The 24,203-nt window shown below is 40.7% G+C and overlaps 1 protein-coding gene across 8 annotated transcripts in view; it reads right to left on the bottom strand.

Moving 5' to 3' along the window:
- FAM110B (family with sequence similarity 110 member B) overlaps nt 1–24,203 on the bottom strand; it is a 143,312-nt gene that overhangs the window by 88,562 nt on the left and 30,547 nt on the right. For 2 of the 8 annotated variants that reach the window (XM_038579355.1, XM_038579359.1), the window contains exons 2-3: nt 21,515–21,593; nt 1,435–1,560 (exon numbers count right to left, since the gene is read on the bottom strand). The exons of 1 other annotated variant lie outside the window; for it this stretch is intronic. The gene's annotated coding sequence lies outside the window, so the exon portion shown is untranslated. 5 more of the 8 variants (XM_038579356.1, XM_038579358.1, XM_038579354.1 and 2 more) reach the window with 5 other exon arrangements.

Here is a 24,203-nt window from a genome sequence, read left to right as displayed (position 1 = left end):
ATACCACTTTCACCATGCTCTGTGAGTCTCACTACCCAATACAAGGGTCATCCTCCAGCCCTGCCTAGCATACCCTCTAAAATGCTACTGCCTCATCCTATAACACACATCTATCCCCTAGCCTTCAGTTTCCTGAATACTACTTTTAACCACTCAAATATCAAATATGTATTATTTATCTTCTGTATTTCTGCTCCATCTCATGGAAATAGAAGGCTCTCAAGGGCAGAACTCACTGTTTTTGTTTCCTACCATAACCCCAGCTATAGAAGAATAGGCTCAGAGCAGGTTACCAATAAATATTTATGGCATGAATAAATGATTTACTCTGTAGGGTTGCTTTAAAACCATCAGCATGTCAACGTCTCTGGTTCCACCGCTACCCTGCAAATTACCATGTCCTCTTCTTACTGTGGTTGCATTGCGTCTTTTAGTCACAGAAGATGAAGCTAAATGCTCTTCTTCTCATGGTATGAAGCTCTGTAGTTTTAGCTTATTTATAGTTTTATCAGCCAACTATGTGGCAAGAACTCCACAGTGAATATTTCCCAAACCAGCATTTCTATACTTATGTGAAAACAGATCTGTTCACTGTCTGGTTCCCAGGCTCAGAGATGGCTTTTATGTTTGTTTGTTTGTTTGAATCTTAAAAAAATTCTTCAGTCAAAAAAATGAATGGAGGTAATAGGAAGTAAAAACTCCCTTTGAATACTGACTGAGAAAACCAGGAGCATGTGATTTAAACAAGGAAGTATGGTATTCAGAAGCAATGAACAACCTATCACTACAGTAGTAAATGTGACAATCCATTATCCATCTCATTTAAAGGGAGTATTGCTTTTTGCAAGGGGTAGGTGAATGGGCAAAGCCAAATGCTATAAACGTGAAATACAACTCCATGTAAAATACACATTGGGTATCCATTTTACCCCATGTGCCTCTAGTTAGCAAAGCTGTTTGGATGATAAGAAAAATGTATAGGCACTTAAAGCAAAACTTATAAACTTGCAACAGCAAGTTAATAACAAATTGATTACTTACCTGACATGCAGCCTAAAACCACTTATCCATAGTCTCCATTAAAATGAACCAAACTCCACTCAGGTGATCACAGATCATACAAAGCAGCCCGATTTTCTCTTTAATCATGTTCAAGGTTCCCCCACTCTTGCTTATTTTACTAGCGCCACTACTATTAATGTAACTCAAGGAACGCAATTCATTTCTAAATCTCCCTTGCCACTGATCAATAAACATTCACTTCTGACTTCCTGGCTCATTCCTGCTTCTGGCTTCTCCACTTTAACCATAATACAGTTTCCAGGTTAATCTGCCAAGAACAGTGATTCTGGCAAGTAATTCATCTGGTCACAAAGCGAGGGCAGCTCCCTATGGTCTAGCACACCAAGTTCATAGCCTTCCCCGTAGCCTCACCTGTCAAGTTCTTCTCCTGGATTAAGCCTTTACTTAACCCTGGGTCAGTTTGGTTTCCATGTTAATCGCCAAGACTCTGCACACTTGACTCCAGTCCTCATCTGGTCACCACTGGCCCTGGAGCAACTGGCTCAAAGAATATACAGATCAATGAATGAAAACCACAAACAGTAAACCGTAAGCCCTACCTACTGACTGTAGTAACATCTCTTTATATGAAGAACAGACTACTGCTCTTTCCTATAGAAATGCAGTAGGGTTGAGGAGGAGAAAGCCTATCAAACATAGTCTTCAGCCTCTCAAAATAAAAAGCGTGGAGGTACATTTGGCATTTCCCAAGTATCTTAACTGAACCTTCTGTGAAGGGAGAATTCTAACACAGTCCCCAGGAATTCCCAACCCCGTACATACCCTGCATAAATCCCAGGACAGTAAATATAATGGATTTTATTGTTATGTTTAGGTAAGGTTATACAGTGCCTTAATTTTAAGATAGGAAGATTACCTGGATGGACTTCGCCTGATCTCATGAATCCTTTAAAAGCAGAGAGTTTTCTTTGGCTGGTCGCAGAAGAGAAACTAAAGAGATTAGAAGTAAGGGGGATCTGATACAAGATTCTGCTGGAGCTGGTGAGAGGGCACTTGAGAAGGCCTAGGGCAAGGAAATGCCAGTGGCTTATAAAAACTTCTAGGAACTGATGGCAGCCCTTGGCTGATAGCCAAGACATATGGACCTCAATCCTGCCAAAAACCATGAATAAGCTTAGAAACCAATTTTCTGGGGCACCTGAGTGTCTCAGTGGTTGAGCCTTTGGCTCAGGTCGTGATCCAGGGTCCTGGGATCACGTCTTGCATCAGGATCCCTGCAGGAGGCCTGCTTCTTCCTCTGCCTATGTCTCTGCCTCTCTCTGTGTGTCTCTCATGAATAAATAAATAAAATCTTAAAAAAAGAGAGAAAGAAACTGATTTTCCCCAAAGTCTCAACCAAGAACACAGTCCAGCCAGCACCCTGAGTGTCAGACTGTGTGGGAGCAGAGAACCCAGTTGATCCATGATAGACTTTTGAGCAATACCATTGTGAACTAAGAAACAGTTGCTTGTGGAAATTTGTTACACAGCAACAGAAAACTAATACGCTTTCTTTTAAGCCAGCCATAAAAATAACATAAAATAACATCACATAAAAATAACATCACCCTGAAAGTACCTCCCATCAATTCCAGGATTGTCAATTGTCCTCATGGGCTAAATGTGTACTCAATGAGTGAAAAAGAAAGAAAAGTATAAGAAGCATTAAAGGAAATCTCTATCCTTCCTATGAAACCATGAAATCTGAGGACGAACAGGACATACACATCTTTAATGATAGTGACTACTTCTCAGAAATGTTAAAATAGGAATCAGCCCTTCTGCAATATTTTACTAATGTTCACATCAATAAGAGTAACATCAACATTATAACTTACTTAGGTTTCTATGATATATATTAGGAAAAGCATTCATCTTTTATTCATCAAAATGGTAATTGATTATCTACTATATCCTTTGTAAGTGCTTATTGATGAATTCCAAGGAATGCTAAGATACACATGCCATCCACATAGTGTAAGAAAAAGTAAATATCAGAGGATGCTTGCTCATTGCTTTTCTTAAGAAAAAGATATGTATTTCTTAGATATGTATTGTTAAAATATAAATAAATATTTAGCATTTCCTTTTGCTTTTATAAACAGTCGGCTGTTATTTCAATTTATACACATTTGTTTCTACTCCATATGAGGCTCTGTGCTAGCCACCAAAAACAGGTAAGTAAGCCAGCCCCTGCTTTCCAGTAACCTTCAAACTCTTAGGAGAGAGGAAAAAGAAAAGTCTATTGAGAATTAAAACAAAGGTGGCTCAGTTGGTTAAATGTCTGACTCTTGGGATCCCTGGGTGGTGCAGCGGTTTGGCGCCTGCCTTTGGCCCAGGGCGCGATCCTGGAGACCCGGGATCGAATCCCACATCAGGCTCCCGGTGCATGGAGCCTGCTTCTCCCTCTGTCTGTGTCTCTGCCTCTCTCTCTCTCTGTGAGTATCATAAATAATTAAAAAAAAAAAATGTCTGACTCTTGATTTCAGCTCAATTCATGATCTGAGGGTGTGAGATTGAACCCTGCCTGGGGATCTTTAAGGGTGGGAGTGGAGCCTGCTTAAGATTCTCTCTCCCCCTCCCTCTGCCACTCTTCACCCTTGCTCACAAGCATACACTTTCTCAAAAAAAAAAAAAAAATTTAAAGAATTAAAACAATTTCAATCAATACAGTATTATTTACTGGTGTGTGTGATATATAAGATGTAGTATAGTCTGGGAATTACACAGTGTTTGGTGTGATGGTGGTGAGTGATCAATTAAGAAAGTGTATATTTCATTTGTTTATTTGGGTTTTTCAGATTTCACAAATGAATGAAATCATATGGTATTTGTCTTTCTTTGACCGACTGTACTTAGCATAATATTCTCTAGGTCCATCCATGTTGTCAGAAATGGGAAGATCTCATTCTTTTTCATGGCCAAGTAATATTCCATTGCGTGCATGAATGTGTAAGAGTGTGTGTGTCTGTGTGTGTGTACCAGTTCTATATCCATTTATCTAGATGGCTATTTGGGTTGCTACCATATCTTGGCTTATTTACAATGGCCAATAAGGATGCTGCAATAAACATGGGGTGCCTATCTTTTTGAATTAGTGTATTTGTTTTCTTTGCAGAAGTACTCAGTAGTTGATTTACTGGACCATATGTATTTCTATTTTTAAATTTTTGAGGAACCTCATAGTACTTTCTCAATGGGTAAAATGGGTGATAGACAGTGGGTACTACAGGCTTCCAGTTATGGAATGAGTAAGACAGGAGGATAAAGGCACAGCATAAGGAATATAATCATTGTTACTGTAATGGAGTTGTATAGTGATAAATGGTAGCTACATTTCTGATGAGCATAGCATAATGCACAGAATTGTTAAGTCACTATGCTGTACACAGTAAACTAAAGTAACATTGTGTGTCAACTGTATTTCAATTAAAAAAAAGAAAATTGAATGAAACACAAGAAAAAAAGAGTAAAATAAAGTCAGAATTTTGAAAAAAAGTGTATCTCCATCCATCCAAGATTTTTTTAAAACAGATTTTATTTATTTATGCATGAGAGACATATATAGAAAGAGGCAGAGACACAGGCAGAGAGAGAAGCAGGCTCCACGCAGGGAGCCCGACATCGGACTCGATCCCAGGTCTCCAGGATCACGCCCTAGGCCGCAGGCAGCGCTAAACCACTGCGCCACCAGGGCTGCCCCCATCCAAGATTATTAAAGAGTTACACAGAAACACAGAAGCATGTAATTAAGGGCAGTTCTGACATTTGTTGTAAGCCTAAGGATTGTGACCAGTGGCCTTTTTTTTTTATTATTATTAAAGAAAGCTAGCTTTTCATGAAATACTTCTATCTGTCATCTGCTTACATGTGAAAGGTAGTTGACAGTTCTTAACCTGCCACAATCAAGTTCTCCCATGTTTAAAACAATAGTCCGAGTACCACAAAATAGTGTCCCATCCATGGGAACAGAATACCACTTAGTTCACAAACTTCTAAAATTCTCCAAATAGAAACTTATATTAAAATAAAACTGACTTCCTAGAAACAGAGTAGAGCGTATGAGAGTTTGGGACCTAAATCAAACATACTAAACCTTTCATTCTTTACCCAGCAATGAAAATGACAATAACTATGTAACTGAAGAGACAGAGTGATTATAATAGAAAATACTGAACATTACAATTTTGGAACACACACACCCCCTGAATATCTATCATACCAGTCTTGTTGGGAGGAAATAAAAATCTTAATTCCTATAACTGTATAAAGATTTTTCTTAAGTGAGAAATTTCCCCCCAGGATAATGCTTATCTTATTTGGCATTTATTTTTCAAAAAGAATGAGCTATGACTCTTCACATAAGCTGTTTTCAAATTCCACCACTAAAAATTATTTCTAAAAGAAATTTCTTAAACTTGGTTGTCAGATGTTTCACATCTGCTGTCTGAGCTAGACAAAGTCAGGGATGTAGAACATAGTGTTTAGAAAACAGTCGGCACATAATGAATTCATGAGCAAAGGCAATGAAGCAAACAATACCTAACTCAAGCCCTGAGTTTATATATAAGCTGTAGAGATGTGGCTAATAAACACATGGAAAATCTAAAAGTGATTAAGAAGATATAATTTTACAAAAAATAACACCATCACAGAGAACGTAGGTACCCTTAGATATTAAGATGGTAAATTTCATGTGATGTGGGTTTGTTTTTTTTACTACAGTTGAAAATAAAACAAGAAAAAAACCCAGTAATTCGAAACTAACTGTGAGATCACAAAACAATATGTGCCATAAATTCAAGTGAGAGTTTTGTCTTTAAAGGAGGCACCAGATGCGCCTCCAGTTTTGCTGACTACAACATGCATTACCATTACTTAGCCAAGTGAAGAAAGGGGGCGGGGACTCTATGCCAGGGTGAGAGCAGAGGCAATGAGCAGGGTTTGCAAAAAAGCATTCAAGATCTCAAGTAGATCAATAGGGCTGAGGAAGAGGATTCCAAGCTGGAGAACAGAAATGGCTGGTCAGGTAAATCAGAGCTCGCCGATGGCAAGAGGTGAGCATCCACCATACCTTACCTGTACCTTTTAGCCCCCAAGTCTACGGGAGTTAGTAAAAGGTTTGTAAGAATAAAGGTGACATGAAGACAATTTTATCAAGACGCACCTGTAGGCAATATACCAGGTAGACTAGAAAGAGAACACCTGAGGCAGAGTCACCAACTAGAGACAGCTTCAGCGATGGTATGTGATGAAAGAAGACGGGCACTTGACTTGAAACTCGGGAAAGACAGAGGAAAGAGCACATGTAAAAAAGTCAAGGAACCATGATAATGAATGAATGAATGCTGTGGGGTTCAGGTGATTTTCCACGGCTTTCCAAAGACAGTTCCTAGTAACAGGAGCTCAGTGGTATTCTAGCGGAAAAGCTAGCAGAGGATGCTGGTTTAGCAGGAAGATCCAGAGATCCATTGGTGACCACGTGAATTGAGTTCGGAGTAGCTGATCCATTAAGTGAATCGAGCAAGTGACATAAAGGTTGAGATCATCAATGTGCAAAGAATAGGTGGAATCAGGCGTGGGCGTGATGTTCCGGATGCAGAATGACCAAATGGCTGAGCCATGTGCCCTGGTGCAGGTGCACACAGCAGCCACAGGAAGTGGGGGGGACAAAGAGGACAGGAAGTGGGGGAGTTGAGCACCTCTGACCTAGCAAGTCAACAGAAAACAGAGCAGCAAGTCCCAAGGACCTGAGGCCAGGGAAAAAAGGAATGAAAGTGGCGCAGATTTGTAGATCAGGAGGGCAAACCTCCAGGAAGTACCAAAGAGAGGCGGTGCCGAGGGAAGGCGGAAGGGAAGGGAAGTCCAGGGTGAGCACAAGCAGGACAGCAACACACAGATATGTTGTGAGGTACAAGGCAAAGAGGGGACTCCACAGTGGAGATGAGGGAGTCAGGGTTCAGCAGGGTAAGAACAACAGTGAGATCAATGTTAACATTCTTTTTAAAATGAAAAATATTCAGCAGCACCAAAATATTCTTCCCCAACCCTTCAACAAAGGAACATTCAATGCTTCTATTTTTATCCTCAAAATATTCCTGGCTCTGTAATAATGAACTATGCTTAAGCACACTAGTGTTTCAGGCTGGGTTTCGGGATTATTAAGCAAGTATTTAGAACCAAATACTGAACTTCAGCAGCACATATATAACCCAGGGAGTGTGAATCTATTATGCTCATATGCTAATAACTGTTCTGGAGAAGCTGAAAGAGAGTTAAAAGAAATTAAGTCCTACTTTGACATTAACATTTTTCTCCCAAAATTCTCAAATTGGTGACCAAGCACACTAACCTCCTACAGGAAGAAGCTATTTAAAAAAACAACAACAACAACAACAACACTAAAATCTCAATATTCATTACACACATGAAATAGCCTCTCAAGTATTGCAAGTGAGCAATAATTTACCGAAACAAGTACAAAATGTACAAAGAGAGAATTCCTCTATTACTGTTTGATGGGAAATGACCTCTTAGAAGATTTACAAAGTATCATTGCTTGATTAATATCAGTTTGAAGAAAAGAGAGAGAGGGAAAAAGAGAACACAGATTAATTCCAATCTCAGGAGGTCTCTCTCTGGTGCCCCTGGTTGGTCAGCTGCCCTGCCTCAGTGGCTAGAACCATAGCCCTGGCCCCATGGCCTCCAGGGACAACGCTGAGGACACCAGAGGAGGAAGCAAACATGGTGCCCTCCAAGTACACCCCAGATACAGCCGCAGTTATACACCCTAGCCCTCAAACCTCACAACAAGAATCCTACCAAACACAGACCATGATGTCAAAGCTCAGGGAACTAGTACTTACCTTTTCCCCAGACAGGCAACAACTGCTGGACTAGAGGGGATGAGAATTCCTTCACCATTTGAAATCTTCCAGAACGCTCATGCTTCCAAAAGATGTAGGGTATCTCATTCTTCTATAGTCTTTACCGTTTTCAAAGAAAAGAATTCTACTGACAGTTTCCATTTCCCACTCATTTAGGTTCACTCCTGGAATATCATTTCAGTATTGTTTGAAAATGCTCCCTACCATCACCAGTATTTTCTCTTTATAACTCTTCCACCCAACCTTCTTCGACTTTTAAAGTGCGTTAGCATTATGGTTGTCCAACAACATCAGCCGTTGAAATGTGTCAAATGTGTGTATACACCAGTCTCCTCAGTTCAAGCTGTAAGACCTGAAGACCCTATGGACTGTAAATTTAACAAATTCTCTCCAGTATTTGTGAAGCCACAAAGCATTGCACATTGAGTTGGACATTGGTCACTATAACAAATCAGACCTCCACAGCCATCATTTGGCAGAATGGTGCAGTCTAGTGTAAGACAGGAGATGCAGTATTTTGAACTGCCCAAGCAGTGGTTGCCTGACTTGACATAAGTCATGTTCTCACAAAAGTGAATCTGCACATGATACAAGTTGAAGATTAAGAAATGTGAACACAAGTCCGTGTGTTCTACAGTAAGATGTGCGTATGATTTCCTTCTTCAAATCTCTGCTCTCCGTGGGTTCCTAAAGTTGAAATGGCAAGGAAGCCATTCTGATTATCTTGGGTTTGTTAACCGGTGACCACACGCTTCATGAGGATTCTTGGTATACACAGTCTTAACAGAAAAAATACATGTGCATGGAAGTACAAGACTTCATTTTATATCTGAAAGTTATGTCTGGGCTCCTACAACCTCTCTGTGCCTCAGTTTCTTTATCTATGAAGTGGGCCCTCTTCAGAATTGCCACAGAAACATGCAAATAATTTCTGAAAACGTGGAAGCCCTAGGAGACTGGATTATTAAGATTTTACAATAAAGCCTATAAAATACTTATAACATACTTAGAAATACAGTATGGGTTAGATCAGGAAAACAGTTCAATTCGTTGATTCGGTGACTATATATTTATAGAGTACCCACTGGGTGTCAGGCACTGCTCTCTAGGCCCTGGGGATAGAGCAGTCAACAGACAGACCTTCCTGACCTCATGGAGCTTACCATGCACCTCTACTAGAAAACATTCTCACCGGAGAGCCACGCAGCAGCAAGGGAGAGTGTGATCATGCTGTGAGAGAGGGGACAGTGCTGTGCAGCCCTAATTACTGCTGATGTACCCAGAATTGCCTTGGGCGGCTAGAGAATGCAATTCTAGTGTGCTCTGAACCACACAAGATGGCAGACTCAGGGCTATGCCTCCCCCTGTAATAAACGTGGTAATAACTATTCTAATTGCACAGACGTACACCACACTGACTTACTGTCAGATTACAATTAATTCACTTCACTAATTTTTAAAATAACTTTTTAACAGACTATTAAGCTTCAACTTCTAACTAATTAAAGCTGCTTAAAAGGAGAGCTTTATTTCACCCAGTTAACTCATTATTTCCTAAAACTAAATGGTGTAAGTGTTATATAACCTCTTTACTACTCAACATATTTAATGGATACAACAGTTTGAGGGCCTTGTTTCAATTCATTCACATAGTATTTTGCCCTTGTCTCATGAGAATTTCCAAGTGCTACCCGATTTTAACCAGAACTGGTACTCCTCTAACAAATACCCATGAATCTCTAAAATCGGATGGGGGAGTGAGTTGTGTTGGCTTGAAGCTAAGCGACAGCTGAAATATTTCAAATTGGCTTTTATTTTGTGACTCTATTGGGTGAGGTCTATAATTTGCAAAATTACTAAGCTGATTAGTTTGTAATTCTAATACCCACAGTCTGGCCAACTAATGTCCATCCAAATGAGAAATTACTACAGGGACTTACTTTGATTCTTTTGTTGCAATCCTAACAGCTTCTTTATTTACCTGGTAGCCACTGCTTTCCTTTGGGGATTTTAGCATATAGAGGTTTGCTGTGTAAAATATTTATTTTTTTCACTTCATTCAAAGGTAGCTTTGATACACTAAGGTGAGCTTATAAAGCATAAACTATTATCATAGGTACAATATATTTTCTGTATGTACACAGAAGTTTTCTAAATAAGGCTATCGGTTAGCTTATAAAGGGCTGGGCATACAGCTGTATAGACTGTAGATGATGCAGAGGAATGTCATGACCATGGTGGTCTCTGTGAGTGGCACCCTAGGACCATATATGATTCATCTGTACAAGTGTATATGGTACCTCTGAACACTTAAATGTCTAGGTATGAGTCCAGGCTGCTACAGGAAGTAATTTCCAGGTAGCACAGTGCTTTAGGCAAGCCCCTACCACTTCGAAAAGCTATATAAGTACCAGACAAATAGTAGTCATAGTCATTGGGTCAAATACCTCTTGTCAAAGAGTAAATGTATATTCACATGATCAAACCACATAAAGAAGAAATCAGGGACCATTATATTAATTTTTCAGAGAGACAGTCCACCAGCATAGCATTTAAGAGAATGGAATTCTAGAATCAGTCTGATTATGTGCAAATCCTTTTTCACTATTATTAATAGTGCCTGACCATCGTAAACACTGTTTAAGTGTTCAGATTTAGAATGAGTATCATTGGGTGAGAAAATCAAAGCAGAGAAAGATTAGATACCTTGTCATGGGTTTCAGAATTAGCCAGTGATTTATTCCAGAATGGAAATAACACCTCTTGATTTACAGGAAAGAGTTCTCATGAGACCACAGTGTTCTACATCCCAACTTTCTGATGAAGGTAAAACCCATAAGTTGAAGTAATTCTGATACCTGAAAAGCAAACTCCTACGCACCTGAGTGCTTTGATTACTGACACGGGTCATCCTTCACAGGCCACCAGGGCTGATACACAGGGCATTCCAAAGCCATGTGCCGGGGGCTGACATTTATTTACCAGCCACCTCTTCTGACCTAGTAGACAAATAACTCCAGTTTACACAATCAGCCGTCAATAAGACTTCCAATCCTAGGTGGGAATAATGGTCCGAAAGCTCTCTTGCCCTGCCCCAGCGAGGTGTCTACTGCTTTCATTCATGTTCTTTAAATATCAGCCGATCCCTGGTGTGCTACGCTCGTACCCTGGAAAATCATGTCATCCATTTCAGTGCAAACAGTGTCTATTCCGGGTGCCCTGAGGGAGAGGGGTGTATTCTGAAGATGAAAGCATCACTCGAAGTCTCAGGAGCCGAAAAGAGCCAGGCCCATTTCCATAGTGTGAAGTGGGGCTGCCAGAAATCATAAAAAGGCCTGGCATGCTAATGAACAGCTGCTTTTTCTCTATTTCAATTCTCCTACAAGGATCCAGGGAGATTTAGTAACTGGTTTTGACGCAGATTGTAGCTTTTAGATAGTGGAAAACAATAGGACACACAGGAAACAAGTTCCTTACCCCCATCTCGACCTAGAATACTGGAAAGTGCCGTCCCACCCCATCAACTCTGGCACACAGGGGGTGCACACATTACGTAGGCATGCCACAGCCATTCAGAGTACCTCTTAAACCATTCCAGAGAGGCTGCTGTACTAGCATCACCTAACCAGTTCCCCTCACTTGCGAAATGAGACAGGGAGAGCTCAGTGGGAAGAATTAAAATGTGCATAGCCAAATATCCAGGTAAACTAGAAGGGTGAATGAACTAGAAACAGACCTGCTGTGTGAAACAATCTGTGTACAAAGCAGCCAAGTCCCAAATAGGTCACACAATATCTGTCTCTGCATGACATTGACATTTTACCCACCACTCTCATTACAGTTGCTTTGGGCTAGAAAATCAGGAAAAAGCACCCAAACCCTGTTTCTTAACAACTTAATAAAAAGGCATATGTTCTATTTTTAAACCAATTAACATCTGTGATTTTAGAATGTCTTCATCATAAATGCAATTAGTGTAATAACATGGATCGAGGATAGAGCATGGTATCTAGGAAGAAGGAATAACATTATTTTCAGCCCAATAACATTATTTGTTCTAATTTGCCACCTGATTGTAAGGGTCAAATCATAAATTACATGTCTTACGGAAGCAAAGAAAGCAAGAATCTACTTCTCTGCGTGGTAAACACAAGGAGGCTAAGGCTTGGAAAATTTACACAGTGTTTGAGGTCAAATCCTACCAAGAACTGAAGCTAGGCACCCCCCACCCCCATGCTTATTCCCTACCAGACGGACTCAGGGACAAGGAAATATGGGTAATTCTCAGCGCCACTTCCAGACTTAAAGCAGAAGTTAGCCGTCTGCCAACCATCTGGTGATAAGATCACTGTGGGATTACCAAGTCCTGTAGCTAAAATGGAGAATGTTTAGGGAACATCCTCACTTACCAGATGGTTCACGCCAGGAAGTCCTGTGCATCCCAAGTTGTTCCTCCACCAACCACTGCAGCCCAGAACCTCAATGTCACATGTTGGTGACAGGTGGCGACCACTATGGTGAGTGAACTGCACTGTTCAGAGTAACGCCCTCACTTTCCCTATCTGGCTGCAACACTCCCCAGTTTATAGGTGTACCTGCTGCGAGTTCTTCCTGTTGTAGCTTCCCTAAGTAGGCAGAAGCTACAGGACACTGACCAATCCAAATTGGGGAGGAGGGGACAGAGCGTCACGAAAGAACATTTGCTAACATGGTGGCTGAGATACTACCACCTATTAAGTGATGGGTCCACCAAATATCTAATCATGGCAGTCTGTTTTCAGTTTTGGTAAAAGGGGAGATTAGGAGAAGAGTGGGAAACATCACCATGTTTTTTTTTTTTTTTTAGATTTGTTTATTTATGAGAGATACAGAGAGAGACACAGAGACATAGGCAGAGGGAGATGCAGGCTCCATGCAGGGAGCTGGACGTGGGACTCGATCCTGGATCCTGTGAGCCAGAGGAGACACTCAACCGCTGGGCCACCCAGGTGTCCCATATCATGTTTTACATTAAAAGTGTGGTTCTACTTCCTGCTGGAAAAAACATTTCCACTTAATGTTTATTCACATGATTAAGTTACTGTGCTGTACCCTAAGACTTCCCTAGTCCTAGCCCCCTGCTTAAAACAAAAAACTGTGTGCATTTGCCACTAAAATTTATTTTACTGATAAACTACCAAAGGCCAACAAGGCAGCCGGAAAAAAAAGAAGGGCAGTAGAGAAAGGAAAAGCATCATGGGTGGACATTTTAAGCCTCATTGAAAATGAGTTTAAAAATGCTTTCTGATCTAGGGGGTGACCATCCAGGAGCACCTGGGTCTCTGTGGGTATATCAACTTCTCTTCATGAGTATTATTTCAGATACTGGTAAAAATGAAATGCTTAGAGAAAAACAAACTACTTTTGCTTTTATGTTCAAAAAAATTGTCACAGAATGCTGATGCATTAGCTTTGGGGACAGAATAATTTGTGCCCCAAAGCAGGAAAAAGTAAATGTTTTGCAAGAGCAAAAGAAAAAGAACAGAGAGTGGAGGCAGGTATGGTTTGTCAAAAAAGAGGTGACCTTCAGAGAAGGAGGTCACGTGACCTCTCTATGTGCCACAAACCACGGCGGCAAGAGGACAGAGCAGGACTCAGCTGTGAAATTCCTGGTGCCCTTCCCAGTACCCAACAGACCTGCCCGGCTCCTAACACAGCCTATGAAATGGAAACAATTTATTAAACTTATTTAATAAATTTATTAAATTTATTTAATTACTATTTTAAAAATCGTGTGAAAAGAGTACTAGGGAGTAAAATTTCAAGACTGTGTGCGATCCCACATTGATGAGACTTTCTACACGGATGGTGAGAAGTTCCACAGGGAGCTGGTGACAAAGCCTTCTGTAGAACACAAAGCCCATGGTGCTTTAGGTTGCCGCCACGCCTCTGCCAAGCAGCATGGGATCTAATAGGTATTAAACACATTTCATGCATTCTGAGGGAAATGAGTTCAGTCTTTGTCTTTTCTGTGGGTTTTTCTTGAAAGATTTTATTTATTTTTTCATGAGACACACAAAGAGAGAGGCAGAGACACAGGCAGAGAGAGAAGGCTCCCTGCAGAGAGCCCAATGTGGGACTCGATCCCAGGACCACAGGATCACGCCCTGAGCTGAAGGTAGATGCTCAACCTCTGGGCCACCCAGGAGCCTCAAGTTCAGTCTTTGAATCACATTAAGAATCATCTAAGCTCTCTGCATTTTTAACATAACCCCTACACAGGAGGCTCTCACAAGGACAGTCTCCCAGTTCTCTTAGTGTGAGGATGACTCAAGGATCAGTTTACCTCCCTATAGCAGGGCCAGTAAGAAGGCTGGGGATTGCCAGCCAGCCAGGATAACTGTACCCTAATCCCAGGCACTGAAGGTGACACTGTGCAGAATTACCTCAGGGACAAGGGGGAAATGCATTTGCCTGAATTAACACAGTGGTAATATGCTTTCCTCAGCTCCCTCAGGAAATTTCTATCAAAAAATCTCTGTGGGGCAGCCCGGGTGGCTTAGTGGTTTAGCGCAGCCTTCAGCCCAGGGCATGATCCTGGAGTCCTGGGATCCAGTCCCACGTCAGGCTCCCTGCATGGAGTCTGCTTCTCCCTCTGCCTGTGTCTCTACCTCTCTGTCTCTCTCTACTCTCTGTGTCTCTCATGAATAAATAAATAAAATCCTAAAAAAAAGATCTCTGTGGCCCAGGAGAATGCGAAATTTACAGAAGTCCAGGATTAGGTGAAATCGATCTGGCAAATTAAGCCTGTTGTTTCCAAAGGCAGGAGCCCAGTCTTTCCATAAGGTCAGTCCAGTGGCTGCCCAAGACATGTTACGTGAACTATTAGATGCACAAATAGAAACACATGACTATTTAGGAAATCCCAATACCAGCTCTCCTCCTATGGGTCCCAGATAAAGGAAGTCTGTCCCTTGCTGGAGTAGGTACTTAATCACTTTCAATATGACTTAAGGTACTAGTTACTTCCCATAAATATTTTAATTACATAAAATACTTATATTAAGAATAACAATGGAAAATTTTATCTTTGCTGAATTCTTATAAATATTTTAAGTGATGGCAACTATAAAATAGTCTCAATTTTCTCTTCTGTAAAATCAAGAAGCTGAAGTGAAATTTGCATCTCTATCTTAAGCATGCCATGATTTCACATGCAAATACAATACAGCTTCTAGTACAGAGAACAGTCATCAATAATGTTCCCAAGATTGATGGGGAGGCATGATGGCAGCTTTGCCACCTGATCCAGAATGAGTAATATCTGAGACTTAAAATGTAAGCAAAAAGAGGCTAACACACATTTATATGTGTATTAGCAATCACTCAAGGAGAAAAGGCCAGTTGGCTTTTTCTTTTCTTTTCTAAGATTTTATTTATTCATGAGAGACACAGAGAGACAGGCAGAGACACAACCAGAGGGAGACACAGAGAGAGGCAGACACACTGGCAGAGGGAGAACAGGCTCCCTGCAGGGAGCCCAATGTGCGACTAGATCCCAGGACCCCGGGATCACGCCCTGAGACTAAGGCAGACGCTCAACCACTAAGCCAGCCAGGTGCCCTGCCAACTGGCTTATCAAGAGGTGCAATGATCCTCCTAGTCATACCTTTTGAAGATTAAGAAACAAAAATTGGGTGAGTTCCTAGGTCAGAACAATCTAGAATTCATTTGGCCCCTACATTCTGCATTTCAAACCCAGACAGTCCCTGTTTGTGTCATGTTTTGGTGATGCCTATCTGTCCAGCAGACAAAGAGAGAAGAGCAACCTCTGAAGTGGAATGCTAACCAGGGTGGGTGGAAAGGTGACCCTGAACAACAATGAGAGAGAGAAGAAATATTTGCTCTCTGGTTCTAATTAACTCAGGAAACAAGTCACAAAACGTAGCCAAGAATGGTACTCATTGAAAAGGGATGCTACTAGAAAAACTTTAAAGATTATACACAGTACTCCTTGTTAAAACAGAGCTTCATCTACATGATTTGAGTTTGCAACTTAAATTGGGAACATTTTAAATCAGTACAACAGGCAAATTTCCTTTCAGAGAAGGAAAGCCAAATTTCACATTTGGATATGAAACCCTGGAAAAGCAGTATATTTTTTTTTTAAAGAATCGTATGTAGTAACAATTAGAATTTATGTACTGTAAATAACAGGTTTTGCAGGTTCATTAGAGCCTAGGATTAGAAAACCAAGTTGGCACAAAAAATTAACACGTACTTAATGTCATTCATATATGAAAGATCTATCAATAACTTACTGGTGTCTAAAAACTCTGAAAAACTAAAACATACCATCAGATGTTTCTTCTTTCTTCAACTAAACAATAACACAAGGATGGAAGGGAGGGAGCAAGGAAAGAAGGAAGGAGAAAAGGAAGGAAGGAGGATTGATTATTAATCAGAAAAACACAGTCTAGGAAAATCTGAGTTTATATTACAGAAATTCAAAAAAGAAAAATAAAAACAGTACTTGGAAAAGAAAAACTCAAATGTTCCTATGATTTGAAGAACTGTATGTATATTACATATGCAAATAAATTCCTGCTTAAATGGTTTGTTCTTTGATGGTACTTGGGTCAGATCTAAACCCAAAGCAAAGAAGTCTCCGAGAGTTTTAAACCAAAGGTTACTCTGGCAGGGGCCAGGGGTATGGAGGGGAGGAGCTCACTAACATCCCATTCAGAACAGGAATTAAACTACTCCCTGGTTTCCAGAAACTTTCACTTGTGGTGCTACAAATCTTAAGTAGCTGCACTTTTTTTACTTGTTTAATCTCAGGGCAAACCATAATCTATGTACAACCATGTAACAAAGTCAAATTTTTAAGTTGTGCAAATATCCAAATAATAATAAAAAAAAACCATAATGATTGTGTGTCAGTTCATTCAAATGCAAAAATCTTTAAAGATTGTGATGAAAAGAGGTGAATATCTGTTGCTGGAAAAAATGCCAATAAGCCAGTTCAGGAGTTACAGTGCTAGATTTCTATCATGAGGAAGAAATGCTGGCAGATAAGAGAGTAAGTCTGATTTCAAACAGAACTGTGCACTTCTGGCTGAACCTGGGTGTTTCCTGTGAAATGCAACCAGAATACTGTTCTCTGCCAGAAAACAGTGATGCTAATAGAAGCAGAATGTTTTCTTCCCAAGTTAGCTGAGGAAAGATGTAGCAAAGGACATTGACAAAACTACTCAAAGAGTTGGATTTAACTCCATGTCAGAGATGTACTACCAGGGATTCTAACAGAGAGGCTGGGAGCGGGGGGGGGGGGGGGGGGGGGGGGGGGGGGGTTGCCCAAGTCAGCAGAAGGGCAGGGGTAGCTGCATTATTACTCAAGGGTGGTTGCTGCTGTTAGTTTGAATTCTCCTCAGGACCTCTGAAGAAGACACCTGAGGCCACTGCCCAGGAATAGGAGAGCAGGGCCAGATAGGGCCTGGCTCAAGGTCCTTCTTAAAACCAAGCAGGAGGTGGGTAGGGAGGGGCAGGAGGGCAGAAATAGAGGGAGAGGGGGCAAGAAAAGAAAGAAGTAGAAGCTTCAAAGGGAGGGCAGAAGGGCGGAGGGGTGGAGGAGACAGATCCCCAGGCCATAAGCATCCTAAACTAAGGACAGAACAAAGAACTAGTTTCACTGCTTTCAAATACACACTAAATGTCACTCCCACCTGAAAGGTCTTTATTTATAGTTTAAACTCAATTACAGTAATACTAAAGGCAAATTTGAAAAATCATCATATTCTCAGTATTCTAACAAGGGCATTTTCAGTTCTCCAATTGCCTTGCTGTGTCTTTAATTCAGTTCCCATCTTCACTGAGCATGCTCTCTGCCAGGCCCAGGTGCAAGGATCACAAGACAGGCTTCTACCACCAGAAGGGCTCAAACACACTTGCATCCTCAGGTGACTCACGGTCACTTGAATTACATACTTTTTTCTTTAAGAGACATTCTTAAGCCATGGAATGTCATTTGTTTCAAGTGTACCAAAAGTAAATGTGTAAAAAAAAAAAAATAGTGAGACTGGCACCTGGATGGCTCAGTGGGTTAAGCATCTGCCTTTGGCTCAGGTCATGATCTCAGGGTCCTGGAATTGAGTCCCACATCAGGCTCCCGGCTCAGCAGGGAGTCTGCTTCTTTCTCTCCCTCTGCCCCTGCCTCCCAACAATATCTCTCTCAAATAAATTGATAACATCTTTAAAAAAATAGTAAGAAATTCTCTAATATACCAAAAACTCAAATGTGTTTTGGTTCAAAGTATAGGAAAAAAAAGAATGTCAAAGTTTTTCCTAGAAGCTCCACTTAATTTAGGTATAGTAGAATAAAATGTTATTAGAGTTCAGTTTGTTTCCCCTTTTATAGTTTTGGAACAACCATATAACATGGGTGATAATACTTCAATATACTTAATATTTAAGAATGATGAAAGAAAGGCACTAATGAGAAAGACCAAAATATTTACACATATATATTGTGATTAAAGACATATATAGGTAGGGTAAGGTATTCTAAAGTCATTCAAGATCTACTATCTTTATTCATAGAGTAGTTTTACAATTTCATAAAAATCCAACAGAAGGCTGTCCTTCCTATTTAAAAAGTGGACGCTAATAGGAACAAAAAGATTATAGTAGTATATAACTCTTAATTATTCACTCAATAGTTAATCATAAACAAAGCCTTTTTGAGTTAACTTTTGTGTCCTAAGTAGACAGTAATTTAATAAAGCTAATGATGAGATTGTACAAAAATGTTTCAATAAATACATACTGTCTGATTGACAAACTGAATTTGTGGCCATTCTTTTTTTCCTTTTTTTTTTTTAAGATTTTATTTATTTATTTATTTACTTGAGAGAGAGAGAGAGAGAGAGAGTAAGCAAGCACGGGCAGGGGGAGGGGCAAAGGCAGAAGGAGAAGCAGACTCCCTGCTGAGGAAGGAGCTTAAGGCAGGGGTTCAATCCCAGGACCCCAGGATTCTGACCTGAGCTAAAGGCAGAGGCTTATCTGACTGAGCCTCTCAGGTGCCCCATGAATCTGTAGTCATTCTCACATACTACTATTAGATATTAGCCAGCACTCAGGGTCACCATATCTGTCCCATTCTAAATACCTTTGCTGATAATGCTATTGTTAGGTTACCATTACCCCTAAGGGCTACCATTTGTTGAGTGCTATGTGCCTGGCACCACCCCCCATGTTAGGGGCACTAACCCCCATGCAGTCAAAAATCCACATATAACTTCTGTCTCCCCCAAAACTTACCTACTTGATAGCTTACTGCAGACAGAAGCCTTAATGATAACATAATCGATTCACTGTATTTCGTATGTAACATGTGTTCTATACTGTTTCTTACAACAATGTAAGCCAGAGGAAAGAACATGTTAAAACCATATGAAATAGAAAATACATTTACAATACTGTACATTTATTTATTGAAAAAAAAAAAAACCTTCATGTAAGTGAATCCACACAGTTCAGACCCATGTGGTACAAGGATCAACTGTATAGGAGCAGCCTGTTTAAAACCATGAGAAGTAAATGTTATTATCTCTACTCTTCAGAAAGTGCAACAAAAGCTACTTCTATGTTGCAGCTCATTCATTTAATGCTCACCATAATCCTTGACAGATGAAGACACCGGGGCACAGAGCCAACAGTCTTCCCAACATCATATACATCATGTGACAGAGCACACAGATCTTTGGGATGCCAAAGCCACGATCTTATCCACCGTCCCCAAGGAATGTGGCTCTCCATGTCTGCCCTCCATCCCATCTACAATAAGGGCTAGAAGAACAGATAGGAAAGGGGCCAGGGCTGGTGTGGCCAGAGCTGAACCCCTAATCCACAAGCCAACTCTTAAATCGGGTTAGGACCTATCCTCCAAGGTTCCCTGAAGAAACTTACAACCAGGAAACTGAAATCCGGCCTCATAGCTGGCACAGCTCAGTGGTCCCAGGGATGTGTGACCCAATAAAGAGCCTTGTTCTGAATAGGTGCCCTATGTCCATTCAGTGGTCACCAACTGCTTACTTATTATGATCTACTATGTGCCCATCCACACTAGGCTCCAGGTTACTGAGCTAAATAAGCCAGAGGCCAACCTCAACAACCTACAGTGTAGGGAGACCAACAACATGGAAACAAAGGCTGTTGAAATCATGGCAAAGTTCTTGCAGCAGGGAGCATCAAGGAGGGAGGGCATTGATTCTAATAGTGTGCATGGAGGTTAACAAAGCCTAAAGGGAAGGGTAGTAGGGAGCCGAGTCTTGGAAGTAAGGCCAGGAAGCCTTACTCCAGGAGGAAGGCAAGAAGCCACGGTGAGCAGCAGTCCCGCTGGGAGGAAGACACCTGTGCTGGCCATGAGCTGACTCACAACCACTGACCTAAGGACAGACAGAGGCACTGGGAAAATGAGACTAATGTCCCAAGAATCACATAGAGTAGTATGTTCACTACGGAAGATGTTTTCGGCTTAGGGAGAAGTTCTCCATTCCCACCCAGCACTCAAAATGAGGGTGCTCACCTTGACCTGAGTCCAGGCATCCCAAGGAATACTGCAATGACTAATGCATTCTTAATGCCATTTGGCCTAAGTGACAGCTTAACCACAAAGGGACCTCAAAACACCAACGTGAACTAAAAGCACATGGGAGTGCCAGCAGCCACCCCACCCCATAGAAACTGCCCTTTCAATTAGCAAAGACCAAAACAAAAATAAATAAATAAGGTGCTAAAAAATAAATAAGGTACTATATTTGGCAGAAATTACGAAACCACGTTTACCAACTAGATGAAGGCACTCAGTACAGACTGCACACCTTTATTAACAGGAGTCTACTCATGGAGAGGAATGTAACATGTCTACACCTCGACTGAAGCAGTACTATCTCTGGAGAGTGGCTTTAGTGTAGACAGCCACGTTCTATGTTATAGACCTGTGACATCTCATTTTTGTGCAATCTAGGTACTGTGTTAGTGGTCGCAAAAAAAATATAGCAAATCTCATGCCAAGTGAGAATACTTAGAAATTCACTCGTCGGGAGACAGTACACCTGCTGTGCTTTTTACTCATCCCTGAAAGCGACTGTGACTCTAACAGTCCACACCGGGGAGGTTATACATATCCACAGGATTCACAAAAAGCCACTGCAGGTAAACACTCGGGCAACTTGAGAAAGGGCCAGGAGAGCCCTCGCATTCCTGCCACGGGCCAAGAGACAGGGACGGGTATGTGTGCCCAGGACTGTGCGCAGCACAGGGCGGACTTCCCAAAGGCGTGCTGGACGAATTCATGGCAAGAAAGGAGAGGAGGAAGGAGCGGAGGAGGCGAGAAGAGAAAGGGACAGGGAAAGGAGGGAACAGAAGGGAGGAATAGAAGGTAAATCGGAATGGAAACAGTGGACATCTAAATTCTGTTCGACAAATAAAAGATCGTTTTTACTTTATGATCGTCAGTGTTACACATACATTTAATAATAGACGTTTTAACACAGAATTACCTTTGATTCCCCTCCCTTTCATACCTTCAAGAGTCCTGTTAATGCTCAATTCAAGATGCAGAAAAAAACAGGCTAGGTGCTCTGGATGTCCAGCCGGCGATTTCTAAAGGGAAAGATTTAAAAGTCAATCTGGAGAACAAAAGTGATTAATTTTTCAAGTATCATTAAAAAGAGACCGATTTTCACTGAAGAGACAGTGTATTTCCTAATATACCTGGGGAAAAAAATTCATGCCCAAAGCCTCTTGCAAATAAATACAGCTGCTCTAGCAAACTTGAAGTTGATTCTAGAAGAAAACAAAAATCAATCGTAGGGTGGGCTTTGTTTGTGCATTTATTGGAAAACAAACCAAACAAGGAGCCTGTGTACTGCTACTGCCTATAGCCCCCGCCGCGGTGCCCTGTGCCACTCCAAACACAACACCTCCGCCCACCTGGTCAGTCCTTCTAGGTCACTAAACCATGCAGGAAACGAGGTAGCCCCTCACCAACAGCTGCATCACTGCAGAGGGAATCTGAGAGACTTTAGGAACTTTGCTAATGTTTGTAAGCGAATAAAATATTACAAAATAGGCATTTTAGCCAGTCTCATTCTCCAAATGCTGCTATGCATGAACTCACACACACATGCCCAGTTGTCCAGGGGCTTCTTTCTCTTGGAGCCAGGACAGCAGAGCTTGGAGGCAACATTGTCCCAAATTGCGAGCACACAATGTTTCATCTTTTAGGAAGGAAACAATTAACACTGACAGCACTTACTCGGGCTCAGAAACAATGAGATTCCATTTTACAAAGGGGAAAAACTGAGGCTTTTTTGAGGAAAGTTGATGGATACCAGAGGTCTGACACATCAATGCTTTTATTAGACTTGGATCAATCATGAAAGTGATTGTTATCTAAATACCTGGCAACTCGCAAGACGATACAGTGGTGGAAAATTTAAATACCTTCCCCCTTCAGCATCTGCTTTCCTTGGATGCCATCAATCCAAATAACCACATCTTTGTTTACTTGAAAGTGAGAGCTAGAGACAGGGAAGGAAGATGCTCAGATTGCAAAAGATATCTTTTTTTTTATTCAGATGCACTGTATTCTCCCCATGGATACATGGGGACTTCGACAGGCAATGGCTAAGAACCACTTCAATGCCAACGTCCCACCCATCATTACGTTCTTTCTGGAGTAATGTGTACTGAACAGTATGCCAGAAGTTTATTAACAAGGCTGCAAATCTTGACCTAGATTTTGCATAGCTTCAAAAAATAAAAATAAAAAAACAGAGCCTGAAAATGTCTATTTAAATAACAACTGAGACTGATACTTCCCACACCCACATTTAAAACTTTCAAAATCATCTACTTTCCCCCATCCTTGTATCTGACAATGTTCAACAAGAACATTAGGTAAAAATTAGTACCAGATTCTAATAGAAATATGAACTCTATGTCCTTCAGATCTTTTTGATTGTTTACTCTTTGCAATTTAAGGTTTTATTCGCCTGCTGAAATATAGGATTCCAGAATTCAAATGAATAAAATCATACACATTTAACAAAGTATTGGAGAAATTTTTATTGAAATTGGACCCTGAGCTATTTAAGATTGATGGTGACTCATAACACAGTAAAAAGTTTTATATTTAACTATTTTTCCAAATAGTATTTTTTGTCTTGCCCTAAATTATATCAAAAATGTCTTTAAAAAATCCTTTTCATCTTTATCATTATTTTTGCTCTCCTTTCTTTTACTTATGAAGAGAGAAAACAACAAAGAGGTCAATCCTTCCTCTAATGTTTGAGAAATGCCAGTCACACCATTATGATTGGGATGGAGAATAATACCATAAATGAATTTCAGGATTGGGTTTATCTTCAAAGTCGCCATGTGACATCAAAACCATTCTAATAAAAAATAATTCATATCACAGTTTAAAGCTAAGGGCTTGTAACCCACTCCTTTCACATCTAAGGAAATGAAAGCCTGGAGTGGTCAACTGACCTCTCCAAAGTCACACAGCTCAGCTGGTTCTAGAGCTCAGATTTCATAGGTGCCAATCTAGTGCTCTATTAGATCATAACTGATCTTTGATTTCCATAAACAAGCTCTTCAGAGCTTACAATTTCATCTATTTTCTAAGCTTCTATTACTCCACACAGCATGAACACCACTTGATGAGTCAACTTAACTTTCTATTAATATGAAACACTATTCAAAATGATCAAAAACATAACTCTGCCTTTCGCTCCACTGAAAAGATTAAACCACTAATGCCCATGAGAAATCTGAAATAAAATTTGGGATACTTTTAGGTTGTCTAACCTAGATACGTCTACTCTAAAAATAGAATTCCCCTCTTAATCACAGTCAAACCATAATCATAGCTTTGCTACAACATATTTTCAAGAAGGTTTTATAGATAGCTAGCAAGCAAAATGTAGGTATACTACAGTAAAAGCTTATATAAGCAGTTTTTAAAGTAAGAATTTTAAAGATAATTTACCATTAGATCCATCAGTGCAGACAGAACTCTTATTCTCTAAAACTCAAGAGCACTTAATTTACCTAGCTCAGCAACTTTATTATCTTCAACAATCATTTGTTGACTCCTCAACAATTTGCACTGCCAGTGCCAGGTGCACAGAAACCCAAAAGCAGGAGATGCTGTCCTTGCTCACTGGGGGCTGATGAGGGAGATAATTAAGGAGGCTCTCATAG

This window comes from Canis lupus, chromosome 29 (genome assembly GCF_011100685.1).
Source record: "Canis lupus familiaris isolate Mischka breed German Shepherd chromosome 29, alternate assembly UU_Cfam_GSD_1.0, whole genome shotgun sequence".
Taxonomy (NCBI): domain Eukaryota; kingdom Metazoa; phylum Chordata; class Mammalia; order Carnivora; family Canidae; genus Canis; species Canis lupus.
This window is presented reverse-complemented; position numbering and strand designations above follow the sequence as displayed.